The sequence below is a fragment of the Pan paniscus genome, chromosome 9, assembly GCF_029289425.2.
Source record: "Pan paniscus chromosome 9, NHGRI_mPanPan1-v2.0_pri, whole genome shotgun sequence".
Taxonomy (NCBI): Eukaryota; Metazoa; Chordata; class Mammalia; order Primates; family Hominidae; genus Pan; species Pan paniscus.
In genome coordinates, this window is record NC_073258.2 from 31593656 (window position 1) to 31621389 (window position 27734).

Sequence of the window (27734 nt, forward strand, 5' to 3'; positions counted from 1 at the left end):
CCTTTTATAACTTCATTGTTACCTTTACAGGTGCTCTTGTTTCTAAGGATTTAAATTACTGTCTGGGGTCACTTGCTTTCATCCTTAAAAACTTCTTTTAGTCTTTCTTTTAAAGCAAGTCTGCTAACAATACATTCACTCAGCTTCTGTTCATCTGGGAAAGTATTTTGCCTTCATCTCTGAATGATATCTTTGCTGGATATAATATTCTTAACTGACATTTTCTCTAATACTTTGAATATGTTACTCTACTGCCTTCTGATAGCCATTGTTTCTTCTGAGAAGTCAGCTGTTAATCTTTTTGAGACACTTACAAATGACACATTATTTTCCTCACCAGCTTTAAGATTTTTCTTTTCTTTGACTTTTATACATTTTTCTATGATGTGTCTGGTTATGGGTCTTTTATATCCGTCCTACTTAGAGTTCACTGAGTATCCAGGATGTATAAGTTATTGGCTTTTTAAAGTTTAGGGAACTTTCATTCATATTTCTTAGAAAATTTTCCTTTTTCTTTTTATCTCCCCTCTTCTGATAATTCCATTACTTGTATGTTGGTGTGGTTAATGGTGTCCCACAATTCTCTGATGCTGTGTACGTTTGTCTTTATTCTGTTTTCTCCACTGTTCTTTAGCTTTCAGCTTACACAGTTACTATTGATCTATATTCAAGTTCACTTTTTTTTAATCTACCAGTTCAAATCTAATGCTGAGCCCTGCTACTGAATTTTGATTTCAGTTATTGTACTTTTCAACTCCAAAATTTTCATGTAGTTCTCTCTTATAATCTTCATCTTTGTTATTTTTTATTTTTTGACATTATCATTATTACACCATCCTTTACTTCTTTAATTATGAATTTATTTCAATTCTGTTAACATATTTATAATAGCTACTTTGAAGTCCTTTTTTTTGTTGTGGTTAAATCCAACATTTGACAGACATCTGGTGATTTCTGTTACCTGCTATCATTCTGTGTATGTTATACTTTCCCGTTTCTTTGCATGCCTCATAAATGTTGTTAGAAACTGAACATTTGGGATAACATGTTACAGCAATTCTGAATATTAGTCCCCTTCCCCCAGAGCTTGTTAATTCTATTTGCATGATTATGTTTTATGACAGGCTAGATTATTTTATGGAGTCTATTTCCTCTCTACAGTGTTAAGACTCTGATACTGTTCCTCAAGGAGGCTCAATTTTGTGTATGCTCACAGTCTCATTGGAATGACAATAGTACTGATAGGGCTCTCTCCCATTCTTTCCCTGATCACACCCAGCTGTTAAATCTCACAAATTTCTAAGTCAATTTGCTTTATTGTTTTCAACGTTGTCCTAGGATATGAATTTATATACTAACTAATCCAACTAAATTGTGGCTTCTTTCATGGAACAATTTCTGAGTTAAGTATTTTATATTTGTTCTGACTCTGGAAAGGCTTCTCCCAGCTCTTCTATTCTTCAGTTCTCTCCTTCAAACTAGCCAGCCTGCAGTCTTCTATGTATTTTTTATTAGATTGACAGTATCCTCCCAATTGACTTTCACCACAGACTCTACTGTTTTTGAGAGTGTGTTCAAGTTTAAACTAATTCACATTATTTGTACTAATGTAGTCAGTTCTAAATTTTTGTAGACTCTCTTGAATGCATATTTATTTGTTATTTGACCTTGGGACCATTTCCAGGAGCTTTAGTTTTGTTTTTTTCCTACTTTCACCAGTTTTACTGGGGAATGAGTTAGCAAAGCTCCTTGTGCTTTCATGCCATAAGTAATGCTCTTCCAGTCTTATATACTTACAGTTAATGTTTTTATAAACTATAGTTAATGTTTATATAATTTATATATTATGTTCATAATAGTGTTTATATATGTTTATATATACTATATAAAAACATGCTTTTATAAACATTAACTATAGTTAATATTTTTATAGTTAATATTAACTATATTTTTATAGTTAATATTAACCATATTTTTATAGTTAATATTAACCATATTTTTATAGTTAATATTAACCATATTTTTATAGTTAATATTAACCATATTTTTATAGTTAATATTAACCATATTTTTATAGTTAATATTAACCATATTTTTATAGTTAATATTAACTATATTTTTATAGTTAATGTTTAAAATTTTTAGTTTTGCTTCTGTTATAAATAATATTTTTAATTTTTATTTATTGTACTTAAATATAGAGAAAAGCTATGATTTTTGTACATAGATCTTAAATATAGTCATTTTAAAAATTTTTATATAGTCTATAGTTTTAAATAGCATTTGAGTGCTTTTAATAAATAGAGTTTGAGTGCTTTTGAGTTATGGTGAAGTCATTCTAAACAAGATGGTTTTCCTTTTTCTTTTCCCATGTTTATGCTAATTATTTTATTGTCAGGCCTATTTCATCCAACAGCATATAGAAGGCAGCATTGAGTGACAATATAATGAGAATCCTTGTATATTTTCTGATTGTTATTGGTATGATTCTGTTGGTTTCCATTTCAAATTATGTTTGGTATTGTATTTTGTAAATAGTCATTATCATTTTAAGTAGATTTCTTCATATTCTAACTTATTATTTATAACTGCTGAATTTGACAAATGTCTTACTATCATCTAATAATATTATCTCTATACACTTAATAAAATTAGATTGCATTGCTGTATTTCCTGTAATTAAATTACACTTTTCTTTGAATAAAAGGTCTAGTTGGTCAATATTAATGTATTATTTTTATGAGGAAGCCAACTGTTCTTCCAGCTTCTATCTCTCCAACAACAGTTACTTATAGGGTGCATAGACGTGTTCTTGGAGTAAGCTAAATCCTTTTTTAGGGGGGAGAATCTAAAATCTCACATTCTCTGGGTAACCCCGCCCAAACCCCAACCTCCACACTGTCATTAACAACATGGATTTCTGTTAAATTTAAATTTACTTGTTAAATTTACAACTCAATAATCAGGAGACAGAAGTGTCTTGAAAGCCAAATACAGATAGTGTTTCAAGAAAGAAGAAATCATCTCTTTGATTCAAATTGTGTTGAGGGTCAAGTGGTGGGTGAAGTAAGATGAGAACTTTAAATTGACCAGTGAGTGATTTAATCTTGGTCACATGGTCATTTTTCAATTTCTATCTTACTTGCTATATTTGGCTTCCAAAAAATCCTCTGTCACTTGTTGGTCTTCATACCTAAGCGGCCAGTCCTTCTCCATTGTTTTTGGTTCTTTCCCATTCTCTTTACCTCAATATAGGAGTGCCCCAGAACTCAAAATATACTACAAATTAACTAATTCTTTTGGTAATCTCACCAAATCCTTTGATGCAAATGCTTATGATTTATCTTAAATATGTTACCAAATTTATCTTTCTGACCAGGCCTTTTATCCTGAAATCTAGAATATTGTGAAACACACAATTTATGTATCTAAATGCTTACTCAACAGCACCATTTGAATATATAATGAACAGGTTCAGAACATACCCCTAATCATTTCCTCCAACCCTTTAGTCATTCAAATTTCAGGAATGGCAGTTCAATTAATTACTCTAAGCACTAAGAAAAAAATGTTTAAATTGCATCTAACATTTATCGTTCTCTGTACCCCACATCATTCCTGTTTTTTTTTCTTTTAAATAGACATAGTGTACATAGCCATTCTCTCATTTCCTTAATCATGTTCACAACAGATTTATCTGTTTTCTTAGTCTTTGAAAAATGCTAAATTTTGAAATTATTTATCCTTTAGGCTAGTTTAGGTTTTTATATTTTACACATTTTTAAAATCTTTGTATATTTTCTCTTTCTAATATTTTATTTTTTCTTACCTTGTAAAATGAGTAATAACTTTATTTTTCATTTTTTATTTATTTATGAATAAATTTAAAGCTATACAATTTATTTTGAAGGTATCTTTTGCTGTATTTCATAGATTTTGGTGGGAAATATTATTCTTTTTATTATTTCATAATCCATAATTTGTTTTAATATTCTGTTTAATCCATGGGTTGTTCAAGAGTTTAATTTTTTTTTATTTTTGTATACTCGTATCCTAACTTTTGGTTAAAATTGTTGTCTTTCTCTTCTAAAAACCTCTATTTTATTAGCTAATTCTTTTAACTTCTCTCATCTTCTTTCTTTTTCTGTTTGTCCACTTTAGGAATTATGAAATTAGTCTTTGTCCATTCACTATAGTAAGAGGAGATAGTTCTGTAAATGGTTAAAGATTGGGTGGTCTGCCATTTGTACAGGCTAATAAGTCACCAGCCTTCTGTTTACTCTGTTTGTAATCTATGCATGTCAAAAGTGGGGATAACTCCTGCCAACCTGCAAAGCTCTTTCTAAATTATTTGAAGGCCAAGAAAATGGGGAATACTAATACTAGGTGTTGCTAATTTCTTTCTTCTCTTCCTACCCTATCTGGGACCTAAGCAACTTCTGAGATTTTCCTTTCCCAGGACTCTGCTGTACTGATTTGCAGGCTTGCATAAAGGCTGGAGAGAAAAAAGTTTCCATCTCTGCATCACAACTTCCAGGCTTTTGCTTCCTGTTAGCATCAGCTGCTATTTAGCTATGTAGAGCAAGTAAAATGGCTGCTTAGGAACTCACTGGAACTGAAAGGCAAGCTGGAGACATTATTTTGGCATGTTTCTAGATTTCCCTTTATACCTTTCAAATAAAGTTTTAATTCTGGAAGTTTATGAACTTATCTTTGGTTTGCAAGAGAAATAAGATAGTTCAGTACGTACAGCAGAATGGAAATCTGAATGCCGGGCTCTGCAGTTTCAGCTTTATCCTTGATTGGCACTTGTCCTTAAATCTAAATTTTCTGAAATCCTAGCTTCCACAGCTTATCTTCTTTGTTGCAACTGCAAAGTCAAACAAGCAAGCTCAGATAGGAAACTTTAGTGCAACCACATTACAGATATTCCATTGTAAAGTACTAACACTTCTTGCATGGCAATATTGATAACCTCATCTCCTATCTGGTGTTTCAATATGACTCATTGACGATTTAGAACCAGTAAGTAAAATAATAAGGATTGTAGTGGCATTACTATTGACCTATTCCAGCCTTGCCCCTTCCCTTAATGATCTCCTAAAAAAAATCCTTCCTTCATGTTTCTTTCAGCATGATTTTCTTGAATTGCAAACCTACTTATGGCACTCTCAGGTGTAAAACACGAAAATGCTTCCTCATAGCTTTTAGCATTTTTTGTTGTCACAAAAAGCAGCTATCTGATTTTTATTTAACACCATAGTGCTGCCTTTGACTGCCAGAATATAATTTTCAGTTTATATTTATTTATTGAATAAGTAGTTCACCCAAAGCAGCGGGAGCAGTTTTGTTCACCTTGATGACAGGAATTGTGCCTAGTTTTATGTGTCCACACCAAATTTGACACCTGCTATGTGTTCCATAAATATATATTGAAGAAAGTAAGAGATGAAGGAATAGATACAGATATGTGTTTTTCTGAGATTTTGAGGAGAATTATCCTTATTGTGGTACAACATTTAGATATGCTGATCTGAATATAACTTATTTTTTTTTCTTTTTTTTGTTTTTTGTTGTTGTTTTTTTTTTTTTTTTTTTTTTGAGACGGAGTCTCGCTCTGTCACCCAGGCTGGACTGCAGTGGCACAGTCTCTGCTCACTGCAAGCTCTGCCTCCCGGGTTCACGCCCTTCTGCCTCAGCCTCCCAAGTAGCTGGGACTACAGGTGCCCGCCACCACACCCAGCTAATTTTTTGTATTTTTAGTACAGACAAGGTTTCACCGTGTTAGCCACGATGGTTTCGATCTCCTGACCTTGTGGTCCACCCGCCTTGGCCTCCCAAAGTGCGGGGATTACAGGCGTGAGCCACCACACCTGGCCAAAACTTAATTTTAAACTAGAAATACCATTTGACCCAGCCATCCCATTACTGCATATATACCCAAAGGATTATAAATCCTGCTGCTATAAAGACAAATGCACACATATGTTTATTGCGGCACTACTCACAATAGCAAAGACTTGGAACCAACCCAAATGTCTGACAACGATAGACTGGATTAAGAAAATGTGGCACATACACACCATGGAATACTATGCAGCCATAAAAAATGATGAGTTCATGTCCCTTGTAGGGACATGGATGAAGCTGGAAACTATCATTCTCAGCAAACTATCGCAAGGACAAAAAACCAAACACCACATGTTCTCACTCATAGGTGGGAATTGAACAATGTGAACACATGGACACAGGAAGGGGAACATCACACACTGGGGACTGTTGTGGGGTGGGGGTAGGGGGAGGGATAGCATTAGGAGATATACCTAATGCTAAATGAGGAGTTAATGGGTGCAGCACACCAACATGGCACATGTATACATATGTAACTAACCTGCACGTTGTGCACATGTACCCTAAAACTTAAAGTATAATAATAATAAAAAAAAATTTTTCCTAAACTTATTTCTTCTGAAATGTCCAGAGTACAAAATACTGTGTTCAACACAATGCAACAACATACAGTCTGTACAGAATTGCATTTTCCTCACCACTTCCCTCAGCAGTCATATTTCTTTTTATCTGGATCCTCTTGTCCCTGAGGTGCAACTAATCACTATTCTTTATACAGATCTGAGAACAAAGCCTTGCAAATACTGATGCTCAATTAATTCTTGGGAAGTGCTTTGGTGAACCCTTTTATGATAAAAAAGAATAAAATGTAGTTAGGGCCTTGAGTTACTTAATTTTGTATTCTCCCAGTTTCCTGAAGAACACAAAATTTAATTTACCCCTGTAGTCTAATATTAATCTTATTTTTAAAAATATTCTTTTAGTGCTTTGCTTAGTAATCCATTCTATTGTCTATTAGTCAGATTATCCTAGAATCTAGTATCTTTAACCTAGGTGGCCTTAGGAATGTTCCATTAAAAACTATAACGTCAAATTTCTTCATCAGCAATATGGAAATAATAGCTCTATCCTAATAGGCTTGTTGTGAGGATTAGAAATAAAATACACGCTAAGTACGGAGAACAGTGTCTGGCACTGATTAAGGGCTCAGTATATTTTAGTTATGTTTTTGTTGTTATTCCACATAATACCATATTTTAATTAGTTGCAAGCTCACAGGAGAATGAATATGGCACCACAGCAGCCAGAGTCAGTGTAAAGAGAAACCTCCAAGTGAGGAATGATTAAGTTGCCCACTGTGCTTCCTTCTCCCTTAAAAGTGCCTTTTCTGTTGCATATGTTGATCAAATGAGCAGCCCATGACCCAAATTCAAATTATGTGTACCTGAATTTTTGAAAATGCATGTATTTAAAGATTCCTAGCACTTCATAGCTAGAAGAAATGTTGATGTCTATAATGTCTCCCCCTAATTTTACCAGTGAGAAAACTGAGAACCAAAGAGGATGATTATCTTGATTGAGGTCATGAATAAGCATTCTGACTCCTCACCTGATTCTCTTTCTCTCTGTCTCTTTCATATATTTAAAGAATATTATTTTGGAATACTTTTAGATTTACAGAGAACTTACAAGAACAATACGGAGTATGATGCACACCCAGTTTCCTTGTTATTATCATCTTGCATTACTATGATATGTTTGTCATAACTAATGAACCAACATTAATGCTTTATTAACTATAATGCATATGTTTTCAGGTATTATGTTTTCTCCATGATATCTTTTTTTTTTTTTTTTGGTTGTGCCTCAACATTGTCCACCTATCCAAGCCAGAATTGCTTTGGCCTGTGGAGGGGCTCCCCTTAAAATGTAAAATAACTAAAAAAGTGCATGAGGACAATGTCTCACCAAATAGAAAATAACACCAAGAAGTTAGAAATTATTTCAACAAATAAAATGGAAAGTTTGCACTTGAAAAATACAATTTCAGTGCTAGAGGGGCTCAACAGTAGATGTGATGAGACAGAAGAAAGTATAAGCAAACCTGAATATAGGCAAATTAAGGTGATCTAATATGGAACAAAAATGAAAAAGAATGCAGAGATGTCAACAGAGCTTCAGATTCCTGTGCAGCATGATTATCATACTGGCATACACATGATGGAAGTCCCTGGAAAAAAAGAAGGGTGAAACAGAATAATACTTGAAGGAATAATGGTCAAAAGCTTCCTACATTTTATGAAATACATTCATGTAAACACCTAAGAAGCTCAATGAATTTCAAATAAGATAAACTCAAAAATACCTACACCTAGACATGTATATTTAATTTATCAGAAACCAAAGACAGAAAATTGAAAGCAACAAGAAAAATGTGTCCCATGATATACAAGGGATCCTCAATAATATTAACAGCAAATTCGTCATCTGAGACCACGGATGCCAGAAGGCAGTGGGATGACTGAAAAGAAAATGAAGAAGAAATTAAGACGTTACCTGATAAACACCAGTTGAGAGAATTTGTCACTAACACACATGCCATACAAAAATTACTAAAGAAAAGTAATTCAGTCTTGAATGAAAGGTCAAATTCAAATCCATATGAAGAAATCCTGTAATCCAAATCCATATGAATAAATAGAGAACCCTACAACTACTTATGTAAGTATACATAGATATATATATATACACACATACATAATATAGTTAAAAACATTTCATGCAAAAACTTGTACATAAATATTCATAGCAACTTATTCACAATAGCCAAAAAGTGGAAATAACCCAATTATCCATCAACTGATGAACAGATAAATTATCATATAACGGCCTTCAATGAAATATTTATCTATAAAAAGGAATAACACACTGACACAGGCTATGACATGAATGGACTTTGAAATTGCTATGCTAAGTGAAGGAAGCCAGGTGTAAAAGGCCACACATTATATAATCCCAGTTATATGAAATAACACAAATAGACAAATACATAGGAACAGAAAATAAGTTAGTGCTTGTAGGGGCTGAGGGAAAAGGAATGGGGAATGATTGCTAATAGTCACAGAGTTTATGTAAAATAAGAAAGTTCTGGAATTAGACAGTGGTGATGGTTGCACAACCTGTGGACATGCTAAAATCCATTGGCTTGTAAACTTCAGAATAGCTAATTATGTTGTCTTAAATATATCTCAACTTAAGATGCACATGCACACAAAACAAACAAAGAGTAAGTAAATTATAGAAAAAGCTAAAGAAATAGTGGTATATTCATGCAATTGTATGCTATTTGGAATTATAAAGGAATGAACTAAAGATGCTGACAAGATGAATTTCAAAAAGATTTTGAGGAAAAGAAGCCAAAACAAGAGTACATTCTGTGTTATTCCATTCAAATGAAGTTTTAGTAGATGAATTTCAAAAAGATTTTGAGGAAAAGAAGCCAAAACAAGAGTACATTCTGTGTTATTCCATTCAATTGAAGTTTTAGTGTAAGCAAACAAAACTATAGAAACATATTAGACAGTGGTTGCTTGAAGTAGTGGTGGGAGAATGGACTGAGAAAAAGTATGAGGCAACTTCAGTGACAGTGATATTCTTTGTGTTGATTTGTGTGGTGTTTATTTAGATGTATACATTAGTCAAAACCGATTAAAGTGTGCACTTAATATCTGTGTATTTTATGTAAATTTTAAGTCATTACAGTTGACTTATAAAAAAAAGAATGAGGTAAGAAGTAGTAAGGCCACTTCTGCTGGATTTTAGAAAGCTGGAAAATCTGATGTTGGCAATTAAGCCAAATTTATTCATTTACTTCACAGGTTTGGGAAAAGAGAAAGTTGTCATTAAATTGACATCAAACAACCAGAAGACAACTTGGGAAAAAGCAGGAATTTATGTCCTTCAGCTTTTGCTAAGATATTCATGCCATGATATTTGGCCTATGTGAGTAAAGTCTGTCTCTTTGGTTATCTGTAAAATTTATATAAAATATCAATCTATAAAGATTAAGTAATCAAAAAGGTACAGGTGTGAAGCTGCAACTCCTTTTTTCTCGGTATGATGTCCTTTGGGGAGATCTTTTCTCTTGAGATCTAGGAAGTACATTCATGTATTCTGATACTATTTGCTACCAAGATATACATATTCTAGCAGGATGATCCTCATTTTGCCCTTGGAATAGAAGTGAAAGAAGAATTGAATGTTTATGCCAGAGAGGATGTCAGATACATTTATTGGGTACCTACCATATGTTTAGCATTTTTGCTATATTCTAATTTATTCCTCAAAACTAACCAAAAAAGTGAGTTTCTATTTAACTTTATATAAAATACACAAAATATAATATATATTTTAAAATACTCCATTTCTATAAATCCCCATGGCATAGGCTGAGGTTTAAAGGGATTATATAACTTATCAAAAACACACCTGTAAGTATCAGAGTTTATATTCAATACTAGTTTTGTTTGACTTCAAAATTTGTCCCCTTACCGCTATATCAGATTCCCTTCCAATTGAGGACCTCCTCTCATGGAGAAAAAAGTTAAGAACAAGAGAAGAAAAGTGCCTTGCTCAAGTACACGTAGGATAAAACTAAGTGACTGAGCTGGAATAGCAACAGCAGCCTAATAACTTTAATCCAGTGATTTTTCCACCAAAGATTCATCAGCAACTGATAAGTGAGTAGTACTACTTAACTCTGGTATGGTTTTTCTGGTGTTTATTCCATGCCTAGATGTTTGCTGATTCTGCAGGCACATCTCTATGGCACCATGTCAATGCTGCCTCTCAGGGATTACAGATCTTCCTTTGTGTATCAATTGACTTTAGGAGGTCTTCCCAAACCAAAAGAAATAATAGAAGAAAAGGCTAAATATTCTATTTTCAACTTACTTCTCTTGCAAATGAAACAAAGAGATTTCTGTGGTGAGAATACATATTGAAAAATATAAATCTTGCCAGGAAGTTAGATGTTTTCTTAAGAATGATTTGTAAACATGGACCTCTAATTACACTGTCATAGAAACTCTTGTTTCTAAAATAATTGGAAATTAAAGTCATCCATTCAGTATAAAATCACCAAATTTGATCCTTTCCAGAAAACTGAGTCAGAATTCAGTGTTCTCTGTCACTTGGGAATTTTTTGTGAGGATTAAATTAGACAATGCAGGTCGAGCATTTGAACATTGCATGGTATTTAATAAAACCTTAAGAAGGATTAGAAATAATGGTGATAATAATGAGGATGATGATGGTATTGGTAAGGTTCTTCTCAAAGAAATTATAGAAGAGTGATGACAAATAAATTCAAAGAAAAAGAAATCAAGGAGGGAGAGGTTTCAAAATTAAATATGTACATTGCTTTAGAGCTATTTTCTCTGTGCATTATTTTTTTTAAATTTTATTGTTATTATACTTTAAGTTTTAGGGTACCTGTGCACAATGTGCCCGTTTGTTACATATGTATACATGTGCCATGTTGGTGTGCTGCACCCATTAACTCATCATTTAGCATTAGGTATATCTCCTAATGCTATCCCTCCCCCCTCCCCCCACCCCACAAAAGTCCCCAGAGCGTGATGTTCCCCTTCCTGTGTCCATGTGTTCTCATTGTTCAATTCCCACCTACGAGTGAGAACATGCGGTGTTTGGTTTTTTGTAATTGTGATAGTTTGCTGAGAATGATAGTTTCCAGTTTCATCCATGTCCCTACAAGGGACATGAACTCATCCTTTTTTATGGCTGCATAGTATTCCATGGTGTATATGTGCCACATTTTCTTAATCCAGTCTATCATTGTTGGACATTTGGGTTGGTTCCAAGTCTTTGCTATTGTGAGTAGTGCCGCAATAAACATACGTGTGCATGTGTCTTTATAGCAGCATGATTTATAATCCTTTGGGTATATACCCAGTAATGGGATGGCTGGGTCAAATGGTATTTCTAGTTCTAGATCCCTGAGGAATCGCCACACTGACTTCCACAAAGGTTGATCTAGTTTTCAGTCCCACCAACAGTGTAAAAGTTTTCCTATTTCTCCACATCCTCTCCAGCACCTGTTGTTTCCTGACTTTTTAATGATTGCCATTCTAACTGGTGTGAGATGGTATCTCATTGTGGTTTTCATTTGCATTTCTCTGATGGCCAGTGATGATGAGCATTTTTTCATGTGTTTTTTGGCTGCATAAATGTCTTCTTTTGAGAAGTGTCTGTTCATATACTTTGCCCACTTGTTGATGGGGTTGTTTGTTTTTTTCTTGTAAATTTGTTTGAGTTCATTGTAGATTCTGGATATTAGCCCTTTGTCAGATGAGTAGGTTGCAAAAATTTTCTCCCATTTTGTAGGTTGCCTGTTCACTCTGATGGTACTTTCTTTTGCTGTGCAGAAGCTCTTTAGTTTAATTAGATCCCATTTGTCAATTTTGGCTTTTGTTGCCATTGCTTTTGGTGTTTTAGACATGAAGTCCTTGCCCATGCCTATGTCCTGAATGGTATTTCCTAGGTTTTCTTCTAGGGTTTTTATGGTTTTAGGTCTAACATGTAAGTCTTTAATCCATCTTGAATTAATTTTTGTATAAGGTGTAAGGAAGGCATCCAGTTTCAGCTTTCTACATATGACTAGCCAGTTTTCCCAGCACCATTTATTAAATAGGGAATCCTTTCCCCATTGCTGATTTTTGTCAGGTTTGTCAAAGATCAGATGGTTGTAGATATGTGGCATTATTTCTGAGGGCTCTGTTCTGTTCCCTTGGTCTATATCTGTTTTGGTACCAATACCATACTGTTTTGGTTACTGTAGCCTTGTAATATAGTTTGAAGTCAGGTAGCTTGATGCCTCTGGCTTTGTTCTTTTGGCTTAGGATTGACTTAGCGATGCAGGCTCTTTTTTGGTTCCATATGAACTTTAAAGTAGTTTTTCCCAGTTCTGTGAAGAAAGTCATTGGTAGCTTGATGGGGATGGCACTGAATCTGTAAATTACCTTGGGCAGTATGGCCATTTTCACGATATTGATTCTTCCTACCCATGAGCATGGAATGTTCTTCCATTTGTTTGTATCCTCTTTTATTTCATTGAACAGTGGTTTGCAGTTCTCCTTGAAACAGTCCTTCACGTCCCTTGTAAGTTGGATTCCTAGGTATTTTATTCTCTTTGAAGTAATTGTGAATGGTAGTTCACTCATGATTTGGCTGTCTGTTTGTCTGTTATTGGTGCATAAGAATGCTTGTGATTTTTGTACATTGATTTTGTATCCTGAGACTTTGTTATTTTTAACCCGCTGTCACTCTTAGAGTCTCGCTTCACATAGAAAGAACAGTGAGTTAGGAGAAACAGGGATGTAAAAGGGAATAGAAGGAACACAGTTATTGCAAAGAGTTACCAATTGGCCATTGTACTTGATACATAAATAAGAAACAACTTTAGTTAATATTTTGATCCTGGTGAAATTATGTTTGGTTATAGGGGGAATAAAATAATAGAAAGAGAAATATAGAAAATTTGAACAATTTGCTTTCTCTAATCTTTTATATGTATATACACACACCAATCTTAGACACATTTAGATATATTTCATTGGGACAAATATATGTACATATTATATAGATTACAACCCTTCAGGGCAATTTATAAAGAATCCCACCAATTAGGATACTAATATATATTATTTAATTATATATTAATATATAAGAACTTATAAAATATAATATGTAATAATACAGCCTCATAGCTGTATCTTTTTGATTACTTACTCTTTATAGGCTGAGAGTATATATAAATTTTATACATAACCAAAGAGACAGACTTGACCCACAGCCCAAATATCATGGTTATATTATAATATATATACACACATAATATATAATAATATATGCATAATATATAATAATGTATATATAATGAATATATGTTGTAATATATACTATATATCAGATATATACTTATATATTTGTTAATATATATTTTCTTATAATTTAGTATATAATATATAAATATATAATATATATTTTTATCTAGTTATATATATTTTGTCTATAATTATAGATAAGAATATGTGTATGTATACATATGTGTATACATATGTATATGTGTATATATACATTTATGTGTATGTATGTGTTTTTGTGTGTGGATATATATACACACATTAGGATACTAAAATTTATATATCAGTGTCCTAATTGGTTAGATTTGATATTAATAAAAAGCAATCTTTGTGCTCTAAAGAATAAAATAATTATATTGAAACATCTGATTATGATACTAATTTAATGAATTTCTGTTACCAAGCAAAATGTGGAACCATCCAAAGAAAACTGTAGATCGTTACAGTTCTATTAGTTTATGTTTCATGTATTTTGTTCTTGGGTGCACATACATTTAGGATTGGTGTGTCTTTTTGGCAAAGTGATCCTTTATCACTGTGTGATGTTCCTATTCATTCTTAAAGTCTTTCTTGCTCTTAAGTTTTCTTTGATGTTTATATGGTCATTCCATCTGTGGTTGACTCTCAATGACTCACACACTTGTACCATGTCCTCCCTTGAGTCTGAGCAGCAAATATCATGAAACTATATTATGTTCTATGACAAAAGTTAAGAAGTTTTGCAGATGTAACTAAGGTCCTCAAAGAGTTGATTTTTAGTTAATTAGTTAATCAAAAGGGTGATTATCTGAACAAATCAGGCAAACCCTTAAAAACGGAGAAAGGAATTAGCAGCAGATTGTCCACTAATAGCCTCAATAAGGCAAATTGCCATGTTGTTGAGAAGACCATGCCACAGGAAATGGCGAGTAGCCTTCAGATGTTCCTTCAGATGTTGAGAACCTCAGTCCTACCACCACAAGGAGCTGAATTATGCCAAAACCAGTGAGCATGGAAGGGAAACCCAAGCTTCACCTGAGACTGCAATCCTGGTAGGCACCTTTGTTTCAGATTATTGAGTCCCTGAGCATAAGATTTAGCTAAACCATACCTGGACTACTGACCTACAGACATTGTGATATAATAAATTTGTTTTGTTTTAATCCACTAAATTTAAGATAATTTGTTATGCCCTGCTAGAAACCAATCCAACACTAGTTTTCCTTTGTTCTGTGTTTTCATGGTATATCTTTTCCATCTTTCTTTTTATTTTTAAGGTACCCATATTATTATATTTTGTATTTTGTTGTTGATAGCATGTAGTTGATTTTTTAAATTATTCTGACAATTTTTGTTTTTCAATTGGTATGCTTAGGCCACTTATTTGAGGTACATCAATATAATTATTTAGGTTTGTATTTATGTCTACAATTGTATTATTTGCTGTTTATTCTCTCAGTTTCTTAGCTGCAATCCATGGGAGAACAAAGGTACAATATGAATAATTCATCTTGATCAAAACTAAATCAAGAATCTGTTCACTTTTAAATAATTCAGAAGAAGAAAAAGAAAAAAATTATATTTACTAATGTATTTACTTTTCTAGTTATTTCTATTTCTTCCAATAAATAAGAATTTCCATTTGGTGTTATTTTCTCTTAGGCCAAAAGCCTTTCAATTTTCAATTGTAATTTTTTGCATATGGACCAGCTTTCAAAAACTCCTGTTTTGTTTTGTCAATCTAGAATTATCTGTATTTTGCTTCCATTTTTGAAAGTTATTTTAACTAGCTATAAAATTCTAGGATAGTGACACTGCATTTTGAACATGTTCCATTGTTCTTAGACAGCCTTTTATTTTTCTATTTTTCCCCCCAGTGAGTTTTTTTTTGTTTTTAGCATGGCTTTCATCAATGTGCCTAGGTATGGTGTTCTTTGTATGTACTCAGTTGAGATTTACTGAGTTTCCTGGATCTGATACATATTCAGATACACATTGTTCTTACACTCTTCAACTGATCATGCTTTAGCACTGTTACTGTTCTTATAGAACATGGTTTACTACTCTAGCCATGTTCTTTTGTAAAATTAGTTAATTCATTATTTAATCATTTCAAATTTTATTTTAGATTTAGGGGGTATATGTACATGTTTGATACATGGGTATATTGCATGATGCTGAGGTTTGGGGTACAGATCCTGTCACCCAGCAAGTGAGTATATTACCAAATAGGTAGTTTTTCAACCAATTCTCCTTTCCCTCTCACCCCTGTCTAGTAGTCTGCAACGTCCATTATTCTCATCTTTATGTTGATTTATACTCATTGTTTAGCTCTCACTTATAAGTGAGAACATGCAGTATTTGGTTTTCTGTTCCTGAGCAATTCACTTAGGATAATGGCTTCCAGCTGCACCCATGCTGCTGCAAAGGACATGATTTTGTTCTTTTTTATGCTGCATAGTATTCCATGGTGTATATGTAGCAAATTTTCTTATCCAATCAACCATTTGGGGGCACCTAGGTTGATTCCATGTCTTTGCTATTGTGAATAGTGCTGTGATAAACATACAAGTGCATGTGTCCTTTTGATAGAGTGATTTATTTTCCTTTGGGTATACACCCAGTAATGGGATTAATGAGTCAAATGGTAGCTTTGCTTTAGGTTCTTACACATTCTGAGACTAAGCTCATTCATGTTTCTTTAAATATGTAATATGAACACCTTTGAGTTTAGAAAGCAGAACTTTAACTACAAAGTTCCACTAAGACCTGTACAAAAGATTTCCTTCTTCTATGGCAGACTAAGGAGTGATACAACACTTCCCTGAAGAATGGTGTTAAAAATTGCAACAGAAATATAACAATCCTCCCCAACCCCACAGCCTATCGCCTGGCTCTGGATACCTAAAAGATGCATGCATGCATTCATTCATTTCATTTCAGAAATACTCATTAATAAGTCCATGTCCTGTAGACACTGCGTCCGTAGTGATGAATAAGACAGACAAATCTGTGGGTCAGTTTCATAAATAATGATTGCTAGCAAGGAAATCATACAGAATAGAGACAAAAGGAAGGAAGCCACTTTAGATTGATCAGTAAAGATAACTTTGAGGAGGAACCATTCGGCTAAATGGTGAGAAGTAGACAGTAGCAGTAGTGCAAATATTGGAAAGAACATTTAAGCTAGAGAAAACACTGTAAAAAAGCATAACTGACATATCAAAGAAATTTAAAATATCATAAGGAACTCTTTTGAACAACTCCATGTAAATACATGTAACCAACTAGATAAAACTGATAATTCCTTAGGAAATTGGTAGAGATAATAAATAGAGCAATCTCCATAAAAGAAATAGAAAATATCATAAAGTAACTCCCCCTCAAATAAAAATAAATCAAAATTAAAACTACCATGTCCCGATAGTTTCAGAGGGGAATTATATGAAGTCTTTAAAGATCAGACTACCCTAGAGCTGCTTACATAGTCCAGAGTACAAAAAAAGAAAAGCTTCAAAATTGAAAAACTATTTTCATAAAATTAATATAAAATTGACAACAAAATCTGACAAATATTGAAGACACACAGACACAAAGCACAGACCCATGCAATTTATGGCAGGTACCATATGCATATTTTGTTTAATTCTTGGAACAAACCTGAAAAGTTGGAGTTATTATTTCATTTTACATGTGAGAAAATTGAGGCTAAGTAAAGTTGCCCAGTGTTTTAGAACTTGTAAGGAAGCAACAAATTTTACCATGTTGACACAGCATACTTCCAGGGCTATCACTCACATGTTGTCAACTTCATCTATTTATTAATTCATAAATTAATTCATTCTACACACATTTCTTGAATGCCTACTATGTGTCAGGAACTGTACTAGGTGCTGAAGGACAGACAACAAAATAGAATAATAAACAAAAAATAGAATAAACAACAAAACAGACAAAATTTCCTGCTTGCATGGAATTGATATTCTAGTGAGGGAGACAGACTATATGCAAAATAAAAAGTAAAACATGTAATTTGAATGGTAATATTGTTCTGGAAAAATAATGTGTATACCTGGCTTGGACCTTTACTCAAGCATGTCAGTTGTAACAAGACATCTCAAGAAACTGAGAAATTTGAACACAGACAAAAATAATATGATAGTTAATTTTATTAGATTAGATAATGGCATGTGGAGTACTCTAAACAGAAGTGAGACATAAATGCAGAAAACCTGCTCTTGGATGCTGATGTGAAAATCAAAATTTCAGACTTTGGCTTAAGTAGCAAATTCGTCTTTGGCAACAAGATGGATACCTCCTGTGGCAGTCCGCCATGGGACCCTAAATTCTTCCAGGGCCAAAGGTATGATGGGCTTGAGGTTGATGTGTAGAACTTGGGAGTCATATATACACTGGTCAGTGGGGCTCTGCCTTTTGATGCACAGAAATTCAAGGAGCTGTGAGAGGAAGTACTGAGAGTGCAATACCATATTCCCTTGTACATATCCATGGAATGTGGAAACCTGCTCAAGAAATTTATCCTTCTAAATCCCAGCAAGAGAGGCATATTAGAGAAAATAATTAAAGATTGATGGGTGAATATAGACCATTAAGATAATAAACTAAAGCCAGATGTAGAGCCATTCCCTGACTATCAGGACTCCAGTGGACTGAGTTGACAGTGTCTGTGGTTACATACTGGAAGAGACCCAGGACTCACTCATGGGCCAGGAGTACAATGAAGTGATTGCCACCTATCTGTTCCTTAGCTACAAGAGGTCTGAGTTGGAGGACTGCACCATCATTCTGAAGCCCAGTTTTCAGTTGATTTGAGCAATAGCAGTGTACCTTTCCATCCCATAGAGTACAGCACAGCAACTCTGCCAACCCCATACAGCTGAGTTCCAGAAAGCCTGCCAATTCCCACCTTTAATTCCCACTCTCAGAATACCAAAAGTAGCAATGCAGAAAATCAGTGGCCTGTGGAGGACCAGGAGTCAGGGAAGAAGACCAACGGTATAGCCAGTGGGTCTGCCAGGCCCCTCCATGGTCTGGAGAGGAAGAAAAAAACCCTCCAAAGCAATTTCTCCACAAACACAAATCAAAGCAGAAATTTACAACTTTTGGAGAGGGCCAGCCTTGGTGAGTTATCCACCCAGAATGGCAAAGACTGCCTAACTATGCCGGGGTTTGGGTCTCCATGGCTTCTGCTTCCACCATAGCGTCCCCAGTTCCTCTCAGCCTGCACCAGTGCCTTAGTGCATTATGGCCACTATAACCAAATACCTTAGACTTGGTAATTTATAAACAACAGAAATGTATTGTTCACAGTTCTAGACACTGGGAAGTCCAAGATCTATGGCTGTAGCAAATCCAGTGTCTGGTGAGGGCTCATTCTCTGCTTCATAGATGGCTCCTTCTCACTGTGTCCTCAAATGGCAAAGGGACAAACAAGCTCCCTCAGGTCTCTTTTGTAAGGGCACGAGTCCCATTCAAGAAGGTAGAGCTCTCGTGATCTAATCACTTTCCAAAGGCCTTATCTCTTAATACTATTGCATTGCTTGTAACATATAAGTTTTAACATATAAATTTTGGGAGGACACAAACACTCAGACCATAGCAACCAACAATTAAGATGGCCTTGGTTCAGCATAATCCTGCCTCAGACCTGACCTCAGGAGAATAACTCTCTATTCCAGTGCAAGGCCCCAGGATGTTCCTGGGTTTTGGCCTATGCTTCACAAACAGCCTTTGCAGTAGTGGTGGTTTCTGACAGAACCAACTTTCTCAGAGTGTGTTCAAAGGAAACTTCATTCTCACTGGCATACTCCAATAGATGTATGACCTGCAGAATTTGCCATATGATGTGACCCCAGTCTAGGGCCAGCTATTGGGAACTTCTTCAGCAAGTTCTCCTTCAAATGCATACACAGAAATCTCGGTTTCACAATGAGAACACATGGACACAGCGAGGGGAACAACACACGTCGGGGCCTGTTAGGGGATGCAAGGGGAGGGAAAGCATCAGGACAAATAGCTAATGCATGCAGGGCTTAATAACTAGGTGACAGGTTGATAGGTGCAGCAAACCACTATGGCACACATTTATCCACTATGGCACACGTTTATCCATGTAACAAACCTGCACATTCTGCACATGCATCCCAGAACTTAAAGTAAAATAAAAAAAAGAGGAATCTCAGTTTCAGGTTTGCTTGAAACAACCTGAAATAACCAGAAACCAAAGACCAAGTGAAGATATGGTCTTATGTGGTGGGCAGCACAGGCAATGATAAAGAAAAATAATTTCTCAAGGCCAAAATGTGTCCACCACACTTTCCATGGAGAATGAAGATCATGAGCACCATGGAACCTAAGGTGGAGAAGGTGCAGTAGGTAAATGGCAGTGTGTGAACTGTACAAGGAGTATGTGCCATTTTGCATGCAGGGCTTGCTGGGCCAAATGCACTTCATGCAATGGAAGGTGGAGGTGTGTAAACTGCCCTGGTGATCTCTCTGCAGAGTTCAATTAAAGCAGGTATCAAGCACTTTCATGGCAAAAAAGGAGTGGAATCTTTAAAAGCCTTCCAGTATCCTCCTGGGAGACAAGAGGAGGGGGCAGCTGGCACAGCTGCCAAGCCTGCCACTCAGTCCCGACCTGGGAGAAACTGTATGGATTAAATTGATGGGCTTCCTCCAGGGGCACTTCTCTCCTCTCTGCCCTCTTCTTTCATGTTTGTGAGGGAGAGAAAATGGTTTTGTAGAAATAAACATAGTGCAAATGAAAACAGGCTACCTAGTCAAAGTTGCTGGAGCAAGGTAGTCAGAGCCCATCACTTGCCTTTGGCAGAGATTCCAATGTAGGCAGGGCAGTAGGAAAGCTTTATATTAAAAGAGGAAGGCTTCGGAACTCATCGGAAGCTGTTGGCATGAGGAACCTGGGGCTTCTGATATGATTGATTGGTATGTGGAGCATATTTGAGTTTTTCTGGTTGCCTCAAGTTGGGAAGGGTTTGAGAAGACAAGAGCAAAAAATTAGACCACTGGCAGTTATTGACCAAGTTCTGACTTTTCTAGGCCAATTACTTGCAGAGGTTGTAGTTTAGCTGCCTAGACTTATTGCTGCGGGTATGGTGAATCAGACTATGTTGAGTCCCTCAATTCTTTACCTGCGCAGAAATCTACTTTTCTTGCCTCTTACTAAAAGGAGGCAAAAGGAACGAAGGTAGAGTGGGTAAAGACAGAACACTCCTTGAATAATGCAGGTGCACAGAATTTTCCACCTAAAGTAGATGTTTTTTAATTATCAAAGAAAAAGAAAAAAATATTCTGTGGCCACCTTTCCTCTCTGCCCCATTGAAACAGTAGAGATGGCTTATGAGGTTTCCCAGGAAGGTGAATCATGGCTTGGAACACTCTCAGGCTGGAGTGATGGAGCTCCCTGTTAGGCCTTCCCAAGGTGCACCTTTACCCTCTCCTCTCCTTTACCTTCTCCTCTCCTTTCCAAGGTGCTTCACCCTCTCCTCTCCTTTCTCCTTTCCAAGGGAACCCAGAGGTGGCCTGCTCCTGGGCTCAGGCTCCTGGACTTAAAGCCTGGTTGGCTGTGGCTGGGTATAGGGTAGCCCAGGGCAGGTGGGACTAGTGGGACTCACTCTTGGGCTGCAGAGATGGGGGTGATGGGCTTTGGCCTCCCTCTATGCTGAACCGTCTTTCCTCACTCCTTCCATGGAGCTGGGCATTTCCTCCTGCAAGCTGCTGTGCAGGAGGTATTTGCTTCCCTCAAGAATGCATGCCAGGCTTCCTCTGTCAACCTCATGGAAAGAAGGAGGGGAGGGGAGGGTACTACAGGGGCATTCAGCTTCTCATATCATAGTAATCCCATATCATCATGCATCTGATAATTTTTAAAGTTTATTGTGGTCATTTTACATTAAAAAACAATAAAAGTTAAGCAGTAGATTTTGAGGTTATTAGGGACATAATATCTTTAATCACTCTTTTAGGACCTTGGTATTTAATCACCAGTAAGCAATAACTTCAAAGTTTTGAGATCATCAAGGGACAGATATCTTTGTTCTTACCAGAAATTGCTTTAAGTAGACTAGAGGTATTGTTGCAGCTTCAGAAAGTCTCACTTCACCTCTGGCTTCACTCCAAATTTTTGAGACCACCTAAGGACAGATATCTTTGTTCTTAGCAGAAATTGCATTAACTAGGGATATTGTTGCAGTTTCAGGTAGTCTCGCTTCACCTCTGGCTTTGGATGTTTGAAGGTGACTTAAAGCATCTTTTTTGTGGAGTGCAAGTTTCCTAGATCTTGAACTTGCTAGACTGAGACTAAGAGATACCAGGTCTGCAAGTCCATAAAATTTTAAGAGCACAAAACCACAAGATTCAGAGAAAATGAGAACTCAAGCCTGTGAAACTGCAAAAGAGCAGCCCGTAAGAATGCAGGAGTGTGGTATCACCATGAGACTGGGAGACCACAAGACTGCAAGGCCGTGGGACTGGCATTATCAGACATTGAAATTGGGAGACCGAGACTGCAGATCTCTTTCTGCTTTCCAGCTATGCTTTCAGTCTCTGCTTACTCAGCAAAATTTCACCATAAAGGAATTCCTCATTACGGAGAATTGCCTTTGCATTTGAGTCTTCTTTAGATTCAAATTTGAAACACCAGCTTGCAGGCTTGTCAACATTTTGGGAGATTTACTTCTGAGCAAAGAATTCCCTGACAAGCTCAATCCTCCACCTGATCTGTTCCCAGCCTCAGCAATTGGCCCTGTTTGTGAATGCATCTTCTTTTATCACCTATGGAGCACTTACCTCTCAAGAGTTAAGATTTCTTAGACTCCTTCATGTCCACAATTATCAAATGCCTTTGAGGAAAAAGTATGTATTTATGCTTTAGTAAGAAATTCTAGTTGTTTGGGAGGGAATGAAATCCTTATCTTCTCCATCTTAACTAAAAGTAGAAATTCCAACTTGATTTCTGGTAGCTTTAGGAAAAACTCTGTCACATCTATGGCTTCAGCAGTGAGTAAGTGGTCAGGGATATACTTGGGTAACAATCTCTCAGTTTTGGAGAAATTACAACCCTTACCCAAACAGAAAGAGGGCAGGGGTTGGCAGTGTGGGTCATGGATTAGAGTTTTTTGGCAATCTCATTGTTGCAGAAGCTCTCTCTTAAATCCCTGTCTTGAATCAACACCTGGGAAAAGAAACCGAATCCATGTACAACAGTGGGGAGAGGTGGTGGGTTTAGGATAGACCCTGGCTGTCTTCCAAAGAGATAACAAACTGAGACCACTTTTATGATAAATGTCATGGTGCTTTTGCAAAAAAAGATCTCTGTTATTAAAAATTATACACCTCCTTTTGTTTCAGAGTTAGTTGGCTGGGATTGATTTTTTTTCTGTTACTATAAACATAAAATAAAATAAAACATGAACCCATGTAATCTGAAGACTTTCTAAAGAAATCCTTTAGTAGTCAGTACCAACATAATGTAAATCAACTTATTTCACTCCACTGCACTTCAGAAACCAATTTCAATTTCTCTCATATTACAAGCCAAGAACTTTATGATGACAAACATGGTTTGGGGTAGGATCTCCCTGAGCCTCTTCTCCAAGCTCACATCTTACAGTTCTGCCATTGTAGCCTACCTCCTACTATTACTTAACAGGCCAGACTTTCACAAGGAGTGTTCCCTCTCCCGTTGCCACAGATTTCCATATGGCCAATTTCTTAGTCTTTGCCCACATGTCATGCTCTCCATAAACATTCCTATTTATAAGCCCATTGACTTGGTACCATCTCCTTTAAGAGCATTTATTACCATCGAATATCCTATATATGTTACTTGTTTTGTTTATTATTTATTTCCTATCTCCCCAACTCCCCCTAAAATGAGAGTCCAATAATAAAAGAAATCTTAGTCTTTTTGATTCACTAGTGTATCCTAAGGGCTCAGAAGAATGCCTAGCCAGTAGCAATAACTCAATACAGTCATGCATCACTTAACATTGAAGATAGATTCTGAGAAATGTGTCATTAGGTGATTTTGTCATTGTGTAAATATAGAGTGTACTTACACAATCTATATAGTATAGCCTACTACACAGTTAGGTTATATGGTATAAACAACTACACATCTAGGCTATATGCTTTAACCTACTACACACCTAGACTATATGGTTTAGCTTACTGTATACCTAGATTATGTGGTGTAGACTACTAAACACCTAGGCTATATGCTTTAACCTACTACACACCTAGACTATATGGTTTAGCTTACTGTATACCTAGATTATGTGGTGTAGACTACTACACACCTAGGCTATATAGTTTAGCCTACTCCTCACCTAGGCTGCATGGGATAGTCTATTATATACCTAGATTATATGGTTTAGCTTACCACACACCTAGGCTATATGGTTTAGACTACTAAACACCTAGACTACATGGTTTAGCTTATTATACACCTAGATCATATGGTATAACCTATTACACACCTAGGCTATATGGCTTATCCTACTACACACATAAGCTATATGGTTTAGCTTATTACACACCTAGATTATAAAGTGTGGCCTACTATACACCTAGGCTATATGGTTTATCCTACTACACACATAGGCCATATGATTTAGCTTATTACCCACCTAGGTTATATGGTGTAGCCTACTATACACCTAGGATACATGGTTTATCCTACTACATACCTAGGCTATATAGATAAGCTTATTACACACCTAGGCTATGTGGTGTAGCCTACGACACACCTAGGCTATACAGTTTATTTTACTACACACCTAGGCTACGTGGTATTGCTTAATACACACCTAGGTTATATGGTATAGCCTACTAGGCTATATGGCTTAGCTTACTATATACCTACATTATATAGCATAGACTACTATACACCAAGGCTATATGGTATAGCCTTCTACACATCTATGTTATAGTAGCCTACCACCCACCTAGGCTATATGGTTTATCCTATTACATACCTAAGCTATATGGTTAAGCCTACTACATGCCTAGATTATATAGTAAAACATACTATACACCTAGGTTTAGCTTACTACACAGCTAGGTTATTTCATATAGCCTACTACACACCTAGTTTATATGGTATAAATGATTGCACAATGAAGCTATATGGTTTAGCTTAATACATACCTAGATCATATGGTATAGCCTACCACACAGCTAGATTATATGGTATAGCCTATTGCTCCTAGGCTACAAACATGTACAGTGTTGAATATTGTAGGTAATTTTAATATACTGGTATTTGTTTATCAAAACAAATCTAAACATAGAAAAGGTCAACATACCAGAATCTCTGAGACACATTCAAAGCAGTGTGTAGAGGGAAATTTATAGCACTAAATGCCCACAAGAGAAAGCAGGAAAGATCTAAAATTGACACCCTAACATCCCAGTTAAAAGAACTAGAGAAGGAAGAGCAAACACATTCAAAAGCTAGCAGAAGCCAAGAAATAACTGAGATTAGAGCAGAACTGAAGGAAATAGAGATACAAAAAACCCTTCAAAAAATCAATGAATCCAGGAGCTGGTTTTTTGAAAAGATCAACAAAATTGACAGACCACTAGCAAGACTAATAAAGAAGAAAAGAGAGAAGAATCAAATAGACGCAATAAAGAATGATAAAGGGGATATCACCTCCGATCCCACAGAAATACAAACTACCATCAGAGAATACTATAAACACCTCTACGCAAATAAACTAGAAAATCTGGAAGAAATGGATAAATTCCTCGACACATACGCTCTCCCAAGACTAAACCAGGAAGAAGTTGAATCTCTGAATAGACCAATAACAGGCTCTGAAATTGAGGCAATAAGTAATAGCTTACCAACGAAAAAAATTCAAGGACCAGATGGATTCACAGCCGAATTCTACCAGAGGTACAAGGAGGAGGTGGTACCATTCCTTCTGAAAGTATTCCAATCAACAGAAAAAGAGGGAATCCTCCCTAACTCATTTTATGAGGCCAGCATCTTCCTGATACGAAAGCCTGGCAGAGACACAACCAAAAAAGAGAATTTTAGACCAATACCCCTGATGAACATCCATGCAAAAATCCTCAATAAAATACTGGCAAACTGAATCCAGCAGCACATCAAAAAGCTTATCCACCATGATCAAGTGGGCTTCATCCCTGGGATGCAAGGCTGGTTCAACATATGCAAATCAATAAATGTAATCCATCATATAAACAGAACCAACGACAAAAACCACATGATTATCTCAATAGATGCTGAAAAGGCCTTTGACAAAATTCAACACCCTTCATGCTAAAAACTCTCAATAAATTAGGTGTTGATGGGACATATCTCAAAATAATAAGAGCTATCTATGACAAACCCACAGCCAATATCATACTGAATGGGCAAAAACTGGAAGCATTCCCTTTGAAAACTGGCACAAGACAGGGATGCCCTCTCTCACCACTCCTATTCAACATAGTTTTGGAAGTGCTGGCCAGGACAATCAGGCAGGCTAAGGAAATAAAGGGTATTCAATTAGGAAAAGAGGAAGTCAAATTGTCCCTGTTTGCAGATGACATGATTGTGTATCTAGAAAACCCATTGTCTCAGCCTAAAATCTCCTTAAGCTGATAGGCAAATTCAGCAAAGTCTCAGGATACAAAATCAATGTGCAAAAATCACAGGCATTCTTATACACCAATAACAGACAAACAGAGAGCCAAATCATGAGTGAACTCCCATTCACAATTGCTTCAAAGAGAATAAAATACCTAGGAATCCAACATACAAGGGACGTGAAGGACCTCTTCAAGGAGAACTACAAACCACTGCTCAAGGAAATAAAAGAGGATACAAACAAATGGAAGAACATTCCATGCTCATGGGTAGGAAGAATCAATATCGTGAAAATGGCCGTACTGCCCAAGGTAATTTATAGATTCAATGCCATCCCCATCAAGCTACCAATGACTTTCTTCACAGAATTGGAAAAAACTACTTTAAAGTTCATATGGAACCAAAAAAGAGCCCGCATTGCCAAGTCAATCCTAAGCCAAAAGAACAAAGCTGGAGGCATCATGCTACCTGACTTCAAACTATACTACAAGGCTACAGTAATCAAAACAGCATGGTACTGGTACCATAACAGAGATATAGACCAATGGAACAAACCAGAGCGTCAGAAATAATGACACATATCTACAACTATCTGATTTTTGACAAACCTGACAAAAACAAGAAATGGGGAAAGGATTCCCTATTTAATAAATGGTGCTGGGAAAACTGACTAGCCATATGTAGAAAGCTGAAACTGGATGCCTTCCTTACACCTTATACAAAAATCAATTCAAGATCGATTAAAGACTTAAATGTTAGCCCTAAAACCATAAAAACCCTAGAAGAAAACCTAGGAAATACCATTCAGGACATAGGCATGGGCAAGGACTTCATGTCTAAAACACCAAAAGCAATGGCAACAGAAGCCAAAATTGACAAATGAGATCTAATTAAACTAAAGAGCTTCTGCACAGCAAAAGAAACTACCATCAGAGTGAAAAGGCAACCTACAGAATGGGAGAAAATTTTTGCAACCTACTCATCTGACAAAGGGCTAATATCCAGAATCTACAATGAACTCAAACAAATTTACAAGAAAAAAACAAACAACCCCATCATAAAGTGGGCAAAGGATATGAACAGATACTTCTCAAAAGAAGACATTTATGCAGCCAAAAGACACATGAAAAAATGTTCATCATCACTGGCCATCAGAGAAATGCAAATGAAAACCACAATGAGATACCATCTCACACCAGTTAGTATGGCGATCATTTAAAAGTCAGGAAGCAACAGGTGCTGGAGAGGATGTGGAGAAATAGGAAAACTTTTACACTGTTGGTGGGACTGTAAACTAATTCAACCATTGTGGAAGTCAGTGT

The 27734-nt window shown here is 35.9% G+C and overlaps 1 protein-coding gene across 4 annotated transcripts in view; it reads right to left on the bottom strand.

The window, feature by feature from the left end:
* Nucleotides 1-27734, bottom strand: part of LOC134731193 (chromatin assembly factor 1 subunit A-like) — a 583486-nt gene that overhangs the window by 39344 nt on the left and 516408 nt on the right. The window contains exon 1 of one of the 4 annotated variants that reach the window (XR_010113344.1): nucleotides 4751-6139. The exons of the other annotated variants lie outside the window; for them this stretch is intronic. The gene's annotated coding sequence lies outside the window, so the exon portion shown is untranslated. Of the gene's footprint in view, nucleotides 1-4750; nucleotides 6140-27734 lie in introns of those variants that run through there. 4 annotated transcript variants of the gene reach the window in all.